This window comes from Rhinolophus sinicus, chromosome 16, assembly GCF_057876585.1.
Source record: "Rhinolophus sinicus isolate RSI-liver-muscle chromosome 16, RSI-T2T, whole genome shotgun sequence".
NCBI lineage: Eukaryota > Metazoa > Chordata > Mammalia > Chiroptera > Rhinolophidae > Rhinolophus > Rhinolophus sinicus.
The window spans coordinates 159,282,286-159,292,448 of record NC_142516.1 but is presented as its reverse complement, the minus strand read 5'-3'; the positions used below and the strand labels follow the sequence as shown (position 1 = coordinate 159,292,448).

The 10,163-nt window shown below is 32.5% G+C and overlaps 1 pseudogene; it reads left to right on the top strand.

Moving 5' to 3' along the window:
• The first annotated feature begins 202 nt into the window (after nucleotides 1–202).
• Nucleotides 203–853, top strand: LOC141571243 (5-hydroxytryptamine receptor 1E-like; annotated as a pseudogene).
• The last annotated feature ends 9,310 nt before the right edge of the window (nucleotides 854–10,163 follow it).

Below are 10,163 nucleotides of genomic sequence, written 5' to 3'. Positions count from 1 at the left end.
AGGTGACAGGGGACATGCAGGACAGCTTTGTGATGCATGTAAGCATAGCTTAAAGATGCCCATATATATGTATATATGGACAAGGTAACTGGGGGAAGATTTGACTATTGAGATCAAGAAAGATGAATAACAAGAGTGGAGTAAATGGCGTAGATGACATGGTCATGCTGGATGGTGCACTGACTAGGGGCGGGCTGAATAGATGGTGGCTTCTCCAGAACACAGGGGACAGTCCAGCCTTCTTGGCCATCTTCTTCCTGGCATACTCAATAACATTGGTGATGACTTAGTACCTGTCATCTACACCATTCACTCCACTCTTGGGGCATTTTATAGCCCCTTGTCTTTCATACTGATTCTCTATTACCAGATTTACCATGAAGCCAAGAGCCTTTACCAGAAAAGAGGGTCAAACCTGCACTTAAGCAACAGAAGCACAGGTAGCCAAAATTCATTTGCGAGTTGTAAACTTACACAGACTTACTGTGTGTCTGACTTCTCCACCGCAGACACTACCACAGAATTTGAAATGATCCACACCTCCATCAGGATCCCTCCCTTCCACAATGACCTAGATCACCAGGGAGAATGCCAGCAGATCTCTAGTACCAGGGAGCACAAGGCCGTGCATCCTGGGACTGAGTTTGGGTGCATTCATTTTGCCATGGCTGCCATTTTTCATAAAAGAGTTGTTTGTAGGCTTGAGCATCTACAAGGTGTTCTCTGAAGTGCTGATTTTTTGACATGGCTTGGTTATGTTAATTCTCTGATCAACCCACTGTTCTACACAAGTTTTAAAGAAGACTTTAAACTGGCTTTTTAAAAGCTCATTAGGTGCTGAGAACATACTTAGATTGTAAAAAGCCAGAAGTCATGACTTTTACTAGCCTCATGAATGGATGGGGGTAAAGGGTGCAACTTCTTAATTCTTAAACATAGTTGGTGCAGGAGAGTTTGTAAGTATGTGTGATCTTGCTTTTTGTTTGTTTTGTTCTGTTTTGTTTGAGATTTGTTATTTGGTGTGCTATTTTCTACCTCTGGTCTGATTTATGGTATATAATTTCAAATAAACATTATACAAAAACAGACATTCATAGAAATAATAATAAGATGAAATAGCAAATACTTTTTATTTTATTTTTGTAGCCATTTCAGTTAACCCTCAAATTAAAAAAAAAAAAAAGCCAAGATTATATTTTTTATTTGCAGAAAAAGAAAGATAAATAACAGACTGATATTGCTAAGGTAATTTTAAAAAGGAAAACTTAAAAGTCTAGAATAACCAGACAACAATAGTTCAAAGAAAGAACTGAGTGCTTGATTTCTATTCTATAGGGAAAAGACTATTAATTAAACAGTTTTCAGTTCTTTTGTTCTTATATGTTCTTATGCCATTTTGATAAAACATGAGAATATGTATTAAAATAGCTCACCAATTGTGTTTCTTAAATTTTCATCTCAACAAAGTTCTCTGCCCTTTTTCTTCAGAATAATACTAATCAACTGAAGTTTTATCATCTCCTCTTCATTTTATTTGGCCCTCTGTCATTTTGACAAAATTGTATACGTATATGAAAAGTGATCTCTTGCAAAAACTGAGCAGCCAAAGTTCTTACATTTGTCTCTTAGAACTATACCTTAAATGATGTAGGCCATTCACCTACTTGCCTAATTTTCATGCAGCCCATTTATGGATATAATTAAGAAGAAAATGATGACAGGTTTTAAGAAGGAGAATAGAGTAGATATTTCTAGCTAGCTCACAGAGCCCTGAGATTTCAATAGAGAACTTTATATCTGACAATATGGATCTCTGTTTCCAGAGTAAGGTTTAACAGGGCCAAAGTTTCCTCCCTTTAAGTAAAGACTTACCATTTTCCTCTGATTGAGAGTGTGTGTAGGGTGTTGAACACTATTTTCAATATGACTCCATTGACTGTGTAGTAGCAAGTCATAGATCCAGGTTGTAACGTTAGATTGTACACCAACTGTTTTTCCAGAGTAATGAGGTTTCATTTTATACATTGATATTTCAGTGGAAATTTGAGTCTGTCATCAGATAATATTTTAAAATCAGAATTATATAGATTGTTTATGAGAAAAAAAATGTACTTAGACTAAAATCTTATAGTCCCTAAAGTGTATTCAATGTTGTGCTAATTCTTCATACAACTGTTATGATATTATCCCCACAGAGACACTAGTTTCTAGTTGATTTATTAGATTTGTATCATATATGGAATAAATTAAAAACAAGATTGATGTCATACTTGCAACCTCATATATGGCCTGTTGTATATAATTTACAAAAGCAAAAGCAATTAAGAAAACGGTAAAAAAACATACATTGTGTACAAATATGAGAAAATATGAAAAAATAAGTTAATGGTATTTGATACTTCATGGAATTTTTTTGGGGGGTTAATTCATTCCCATTATATTTATTGATTGAAGGGTACATTTATAGTTTAAATTAAGTATGATATTTCATTTTGAGTTGGAAACCTGTCTAAATGTATTTTTACACATCACAGAATCTTGTAAAAATTTGGGGTTCAGTATCTTTAGATTGACTTTATCTTTGAAAAGAATGTACAAGTAAACAAAATTTATGCTGTGTGTGTATCTTGCATGTAGACGAGTGCCAACATACAGTTTATTTAAAATGTATATAAATTTTGGATTCCAGATTAAGCTTCCCTATTACTAAGTGGAGCTCAAATGAAAGTGGTGTTAATGAGGTATATTGAGCGATCCAAAATCAGGCAAATTGGCTTCACCAGACTTCTTTGATCTGCTATTATTATTATTATTGTTAGTAGTAGTAGTAGTAGTAGTAGTACATCATTAATATTATTATCTGAAAGAAGTTTTAGGATACCTAAAGGGAAGTACTGAACAATCTTATAGTGATCCTGAGATAGGTGGAAATTTGACATACATGGCTTTTGGAATTTTCCACTAATAGTAATTTTAAATTCCTTTTTTCCATGATAACATCCCCTTGTCCCCGCTGAAATGTCTAAAGCGCCTATTCTCTAAAACTTAAAATCTATTTTTCACCCTTTCCTTTTTTTTTTCCCCTTGCAATTTACCAGATATTCTTGTAGAGATACATTCTCTAAAGATTGAGGGCTGTGAACTGAAGATCTCTTCTCCTGAAATATTCTTGCTAATGGATGTTGTCCAAGCAATTAATGTAACAGTACAAGCCCATTCCTGTAAAAGTCCTGTTGTTTTTTCTGTTCCAGTTCATTGTAGGACATGTTCAAAATCAATATAAAGTGTGGATAAATAGTGCCTTGGGAAAAATAGCTCTGTTAAACAATCTCTGGATATGTTTCTTGACAGAAAAGCCCCTAACATTAGTGGATATTATGTTTGTTTGCTTTTTAAGTTTACAGATTACCTCTGTCAAATGGAAGTTACTAGACAAAGACTAAGCCATACAAACATGAATCCAAAGAGATATCTATTGCGATATTATTTATTACCTTGAATATGACAATTCTATTTCTAATTTTATGTGCCAAAGTGAAAAATACTCACCTACCAAAGGTAAATTTTCATTTTAAAACTTGAATAAAGTCACTAGTCTTTAATGTATTATCTCTAAGACTATAACACTCAGATGCAGCATACCTTGCTGCTTCATTGAGTAATGAGTCCAATTTTTCATGTTTTCTATTTAATCATATGGGTCAATCACTTCTCTATTGTTTCTGTTTATTCCCTCATACTTTTTTCCTGCTGTATATCTTTTTAAATTTAATATTCAAAATACTATAAAACAAAACAAAACAAAACAAAACAAAACCTTTGGGTGATTTGACTATATAGCATATGGTTTGATATATCTTCATTATTCTGACATGTCATAATAAAAATAACAACATGGGGATGGCCAGTTAGGTCAGTTGGTTAGAACTTGGTGCAGATAACACCAAGGTTGCCAGTTAGATCCCCACATGGGCCACTGTGAACTGTGCCCTCTTCAATAAACAAACATACAAACAAACAAACAAATAAGCAAACATATTATGGCTAGTGTCATTTAACTATTATAAAATTTGTATTCTTAGGTTACTTAATTTATTTGCATCTATAGCCCTGTGAATAGTTAAAATTTGTTTTCTTTTCATATTAAAAATAGGGTAGTAAAATTATCCACAAGTATTGAGTTTCAGGTAGAAATTTAGAAAACTGGAATCGGTATTAAACATGAGCATTTTTCATCACCTGGGAATTTATTCATCAATACATTTTCCAAACTGTTGTAAAACAAAAAGAAATAGCAATATTCCAATTACCAAATCAAGAAATAGTGTTTAGTAAGAGTGTATTATGTATATAAGAACAAATCCTGAACTGGGAGTTTTCAAATTTAAAACCGATATGAAACTCAAGGGTATGATGTTACAGGATGGCTTATAAAAAGAAATGAGGAAGTTGTTTAATTATACAATAATTGATTATTATAATGGGGTTTCCAAATGGCAGGAGATGGGTAAAAGAGATTATCTTACACCATTTTTACAAAGATAACTTAAGTTCCTTTTATGATTATTGGGTACAGGAATATCTATATTAAGCTTTACTTATATTTATTAAATGAGCTAGGTTTAGTTTTGCTTACTTGGCTGAAATGATTTTGTCTGCTTAGGGAATTTTCAAGTCTGGTCTCCATTTCATATTTAATTTTAACACACTGGTTGAAGGAGTCTCTCTTAAATCAAGCAACAAATTAGGATAGTGGGATTGTAAATAACAACATCTACCATGTGGTGGGATCTCCTGAGAAAAGCAGATAAAAGACTTGAAAGAAGCAGACACAAGACTTCAGAGAAGTAATTGTGGGGTTTTTGAAAGCTATCTGTGTCCTTGATCCACTCATCCTTAATGAGTTCTTGAATTCCATAAAATCACACTGTATGTAAACTTCTAGTTGTGAGATGAGTAAGTTCTGAGGATCTAATGTACATCATGGTAGTTATAATTAATAGCACTGCATAGTATACTTGAAATATGCTAAGAGAGATCTTACATGTTCTCACCACAAACACACAAAAAATTAGTAACTATTTAAGGTGATGGATATGTTATAATCAACCCAATGGGGTCATCAATTCACAATGTATATGTATATTTAATCATCACATTATATAAGTTTAAGAACACACATTGTATAACATAAATATGTTCAGTTTTATTTTCTAAAAAATAAAATTATGCATATATATATATATATATATATATATATAAAATATCCCTTTTTATATGTAGTTATTTCAAGTTGGTGTCTGCAACTAATAACCTGGAAAATCCAGAAAATACAATCAGGGTATAAAAAAGCAAATATAGAAGAATAATGAATTTCTATTCCATGATGAGACAAAGGCCAGGGTATCAGGATCTAATCCAAATGGTCTGTAAATGATGAATAAGATGCAATGCTATAACAGTTAAAGCAGAAAAAGATGTAGAAGGTAAAGCAAATAGTGAATGAAAGATCCTTGGTACATAGGAGATGGGAAAAAATAAATTAAAATATGAACTCTGTGTATCAGTTCATATCTTTATATTTACTTTATCCTTCCCTGGTGCTCCCTAAGTAACAATTCTTGAAAAGCTTGACCTAAATGTTATTAGCTCATCTTTAATAATTCATTCATTTAACCAAATTTATGTATCTAAGCTTTATTTTAAAAATTATATGTTAAAAAGAAAAAGTTTAGTCTCCGTTTTTATGGAAAGTATGCACTGATTAAATCATCATCAAAGATAACAATCTGAGATTACAATGATGGAAGTGCTGCTAAAGAGAAATATTTGTGCTCAGATTTGAATGAGTTAAGAATGTTAGGAAAGGGTTCCCTGCCATTAGAAAGAAAAGCAATTATTTTCTAGGCGAAAAAGAATGAAGTATTCTATGTAGTTTAGTGGACCAATACCTGTAACTGTTTCCAAGACTGAAGCTGAAGCTGAACAATAATGAATGTCAACTACAACTGTATATATACATATAGTTAGTTAGTTAGTTAGTTAGTTAGTTAGTTAGTTAGTTAGTTAGTTAGTTAGTTACAAGAAGTGGAGTACAGCATTAGGAATAGAGGCAGTGGAAATGTAATGGCTGTATGAGATGTCAGAGGGGTAGTAGACGGGGGGAAGGGGGTTATCATTGTGTGAGGGACATAAATGATAAATATTTAACTATTACATTGTTTTGTACACCTGAAACTTTAAAAAAAAGTGAGTGTAATAAGTATATGAATTCCAGGAAAGCCAAGGCAACTTCAAGAGAGAGAAAAAAAGAGAACAAGTGAGCAAGTTATGTCTAGGAAGGTTCATAGAAGCCACCCAAACATTAGCTGATAACCTCCATAATAAGAAGGCATGGGAAGTGTCACAGAGATTATTCTGGATATGTTGGTGAAAACACAGTGAAATATTCCAGTTGACAGACAGTGGTAGTTTAGACACGGTGTTTAATGATGGAAATGGATAATTGTGGACAGAGTAGAGATATGTGAGATAATTGATTACTCGAAATACAAAACAAAAGAAACAAACAGGCAGATCTTTCATATAGAAGCTTTCCAAATATTTATGTTGCTAATTCTGCCTCCTCTAAGTGATTAACGCATCCCCCCCACACACACACACACACACACTATTAGTGTGGGTCAGATGTAGTTACGCATTTCCAAAGACTAGAGTCTGGAAAGGAAAAACTGTAATTGTACAGGGGGAAAATCAGGCAGACACCATCTTAACTACGTGAGCAAACTAAGCATCTCTAGTGGTGAATGGTGTTGACATCATCTCTTGATATGACAGGAGGAAGAGAGAACTTCACCTATGTCATTATTTTTTAAAGCCCATAGCACCAGTTTAATCATGAGACGATACCAAATAAAACAAATTGAGGGATATTCTATGAGTTGCTTGATTAATACTCTTCAGAAGTTTCAAAGTCATGGGAAACAAGAAAAGACTGAGAAACTGTCATTTGGTTTCTTAGATTAAGAAGGGAAAAAATCTTAATCTAGTTTGTAAAGTGTTGAAAAGTACTACATATAAATAAGGTAATTGGATACTGCAAGTGACAACACTTCAGTTGAGAATAGAAAAAAATAGAAAACAAGTACTAGGTTTAATGTTTGATATCCTATAAATGAGGATATTTCTTGCTACCTCCTAGGTGGGATATCTTTATAGGGGTGATTAATGGAGATAAAAAGTTTGAAGGGCCACTATGAAAATGGGGAATTTAGTTGCTTAGCAATTGTATTAAAAATGTATCACAGTTTCTAAGATCTGGTTAAATTTTGTGGCTTCAAGTGTATATTGGGATCAATTTGTAATGCCTGTTTTTGAAAATGATACTCTGATCCCATGATGTGAGCACAAAAGGAGTAGACTCCTATACTCACCTGTGCACATAGGTGGTGTGCAGCCAAGTGAGGGTGACAAATAGACCGGTTAGTCAAAAGAAACCAGAATAATGGCTAACTTGTAAGAAAATTAGATAACACAGAAACTGAGGTGATCATGGAGAAGAGAGGAAATGAAACAAAACAAACAATCTAGATGGATTTGACAACTAATTGGTCATTGGCTACCTACAAGAAAATAGTTTAAGTAATATGGTGTGAATTGTGAGTGCTGAGGAATGGAGACAACAATTTTACACAATGATTAATAATTCTTTTTGCACTATAAGGAAGCAAAAATAATGTTTAAACTGACACTTTAATGATATGGCTAATGTAACAATTTTTATGGAACTGGATGTTTAGCAAAATAACTTTTATCACAATTATTGCTAAACTGATAATTACAGACAATAACAAAGAAAATAACATTGAATAATTGGATGAATAATCTTGCAGTTTTCGGGATGACAATGTTCACAGTGAAATGTTTCTTTCTTTGGGGGGAGTTAATACCGCTCAAAAAATTGTAAGGAGGCTCCAAGGGGTTTAGAAACAGAGTTTGGAAATTACTGCAAGAAGAGAAGACTTGACCTCTTATTTCCTAGTTGAACCCTGCTTATTCAAGTGATTTGTTTATCAGTGTTGTGTGCTTGTTTTTTTTTGTTTTGTTTTTGTTTTGCTTGTTGTTGTTGTTTTTGTTTGTTTTGTTTTGTTCTTGCTATTTTCTTTCTCCCTCCTCTTCAACACTATGGATTAAAGGTCCAAAAGAGAAAGGACGATTAAGTCAAGGAAGACTAAAAGTGCAGGATACATTATCTCCCTGTACTGAGTCATTGATATTAGAACTATCTGTCACTGGGATTATTACAAATAAGTAAATAAATAAGTAAATAAATAAATGCTTGCAGTTTAAATAAAATTAAATTTGATCATTTTGTTTTATACATATAATTGGATAGTAACAAAGGACATGTGCAAAATATACTGATATGAGACTAGTAAAAGCATAGTTGAAGACAGTATCAAGAAAATTAAAATTATTTCACATTGATACTTCAGTGAATTTAGACTGTCTAATAAATCAGTTTTATTTATAAGTCTTTCTAAAGAGGTACAGAGAGCCAATATTTTTAAAGGAAAAAAAATAAAAAACTTATAACACGGTACCAGAAGAAGTAGGGATGATGGCATAAAGACAATAAGTATAGAAATACAGCTTAAATAGAAGAAATATTTTTTAATGAAAAAATAATTGAAAAATAAAAGATTATAAGATTGTGAGAAACATACCTGAGTTAGAACTGCAGTGCAGCAAATAAAGTACCTAAGATATGAAACTAATAATTACCTTAGTTATAAACCAGCAATTATAGCATATTTTACTTGCTACTTAGGGATAGGTAACATTGGAAAATTCTTCCATGCAAAGCCACTATTTCTTTAGAAGCCAGAGATATATTGAGAAATGGATTCTCATTGTCTCTTTAAGTTTCTCCAACAGTATAAAGAAAACCGTATCTCTGTATCGAACGTCTACTCACTGTTCTGAACTGGATAATAATGGACAATTTCACCCCATTGGGCAGATGTAGATTGTCATGTGCTATTCACACTGAAAGTATTCATACAGCACGATTAACTTTATAAATTTTTTCTGTATTTGACTTTTTCTTACAGAATTGAATGAATTAACAATATCCTTACAGTTAACATAATAAACTTTAAGTTTCAGGAATTAATTCTCCATTATTATTTGGGATAAACCATAACGCTGTAGTTCACAGTTAAGATTTAGGAGCCCAAAGTATGTATAGTAGTGAATCATCTGAATGGATTACTGCTTTTGGCTTTAGAGGCAATTATTGCTTCTTTAATTATTCTTGAAATATAAGAAACCTAATACTCTTTCTAAAGTTGCATATGAATAAAATTAATTTCAAATATATTACCTCATGAAAACCAATCAGCCTTCTTTCTGTGTCAAGAGATAATAATCTAGTGTGTCTGTCACCAAATGAGCATTAAAGACTCAAAACAGTTGTCAGACATTATGTTCCCCTCATCTGATTAGACATTGCTGAACAATCAGCACTATGAGATGATCATAGATCATTTTTCTTGTGTTAGCATTAATCTGAGATAACATTTATGATTGACAGTCTTGTAATTGCTAACCATGTTCTCATTTTCTTCCTACAATCAGAATCACATCACTGTATTGTAGATATTGAGCATATCACCTACTTTGTAGACTTTGTCAAACATCACTAATGCTTCAAGTATAAGATTTCTACAGCCAGTGTCCTTGTAATTCCTGGGATGCATCCCATCTGGCCTTCCATATTTTTAGCCACACAACATTGTAGTTTCAAATCCCTTTCCTTCTTACCTATTAGTGTTTATAATAGACATATGCTACTATTGTTTTCCTTTTGTACCACTTTGAATATATTTAGTAAAGCTTTACACATAATTTTTTCTTAGAATTAAAAGTGCTATGTATCACTTTATGTATTAAAAATTATTACATTTTTTGAGATATTTTAAATGTCACCCAAATATGACTGTTTTATATTGAATCTATGGCTTATTGTCCCCCAATTTTCTTACTTGTTCCACATTTCTTAGAAAAGCAGTAAACCTAAGATAGTATTCCCACAATATGCTAGACTGTAATGAACACATAAAGTGAGAAATTCTTTGTGAGTTTAATTGGTCAAGTTTTTT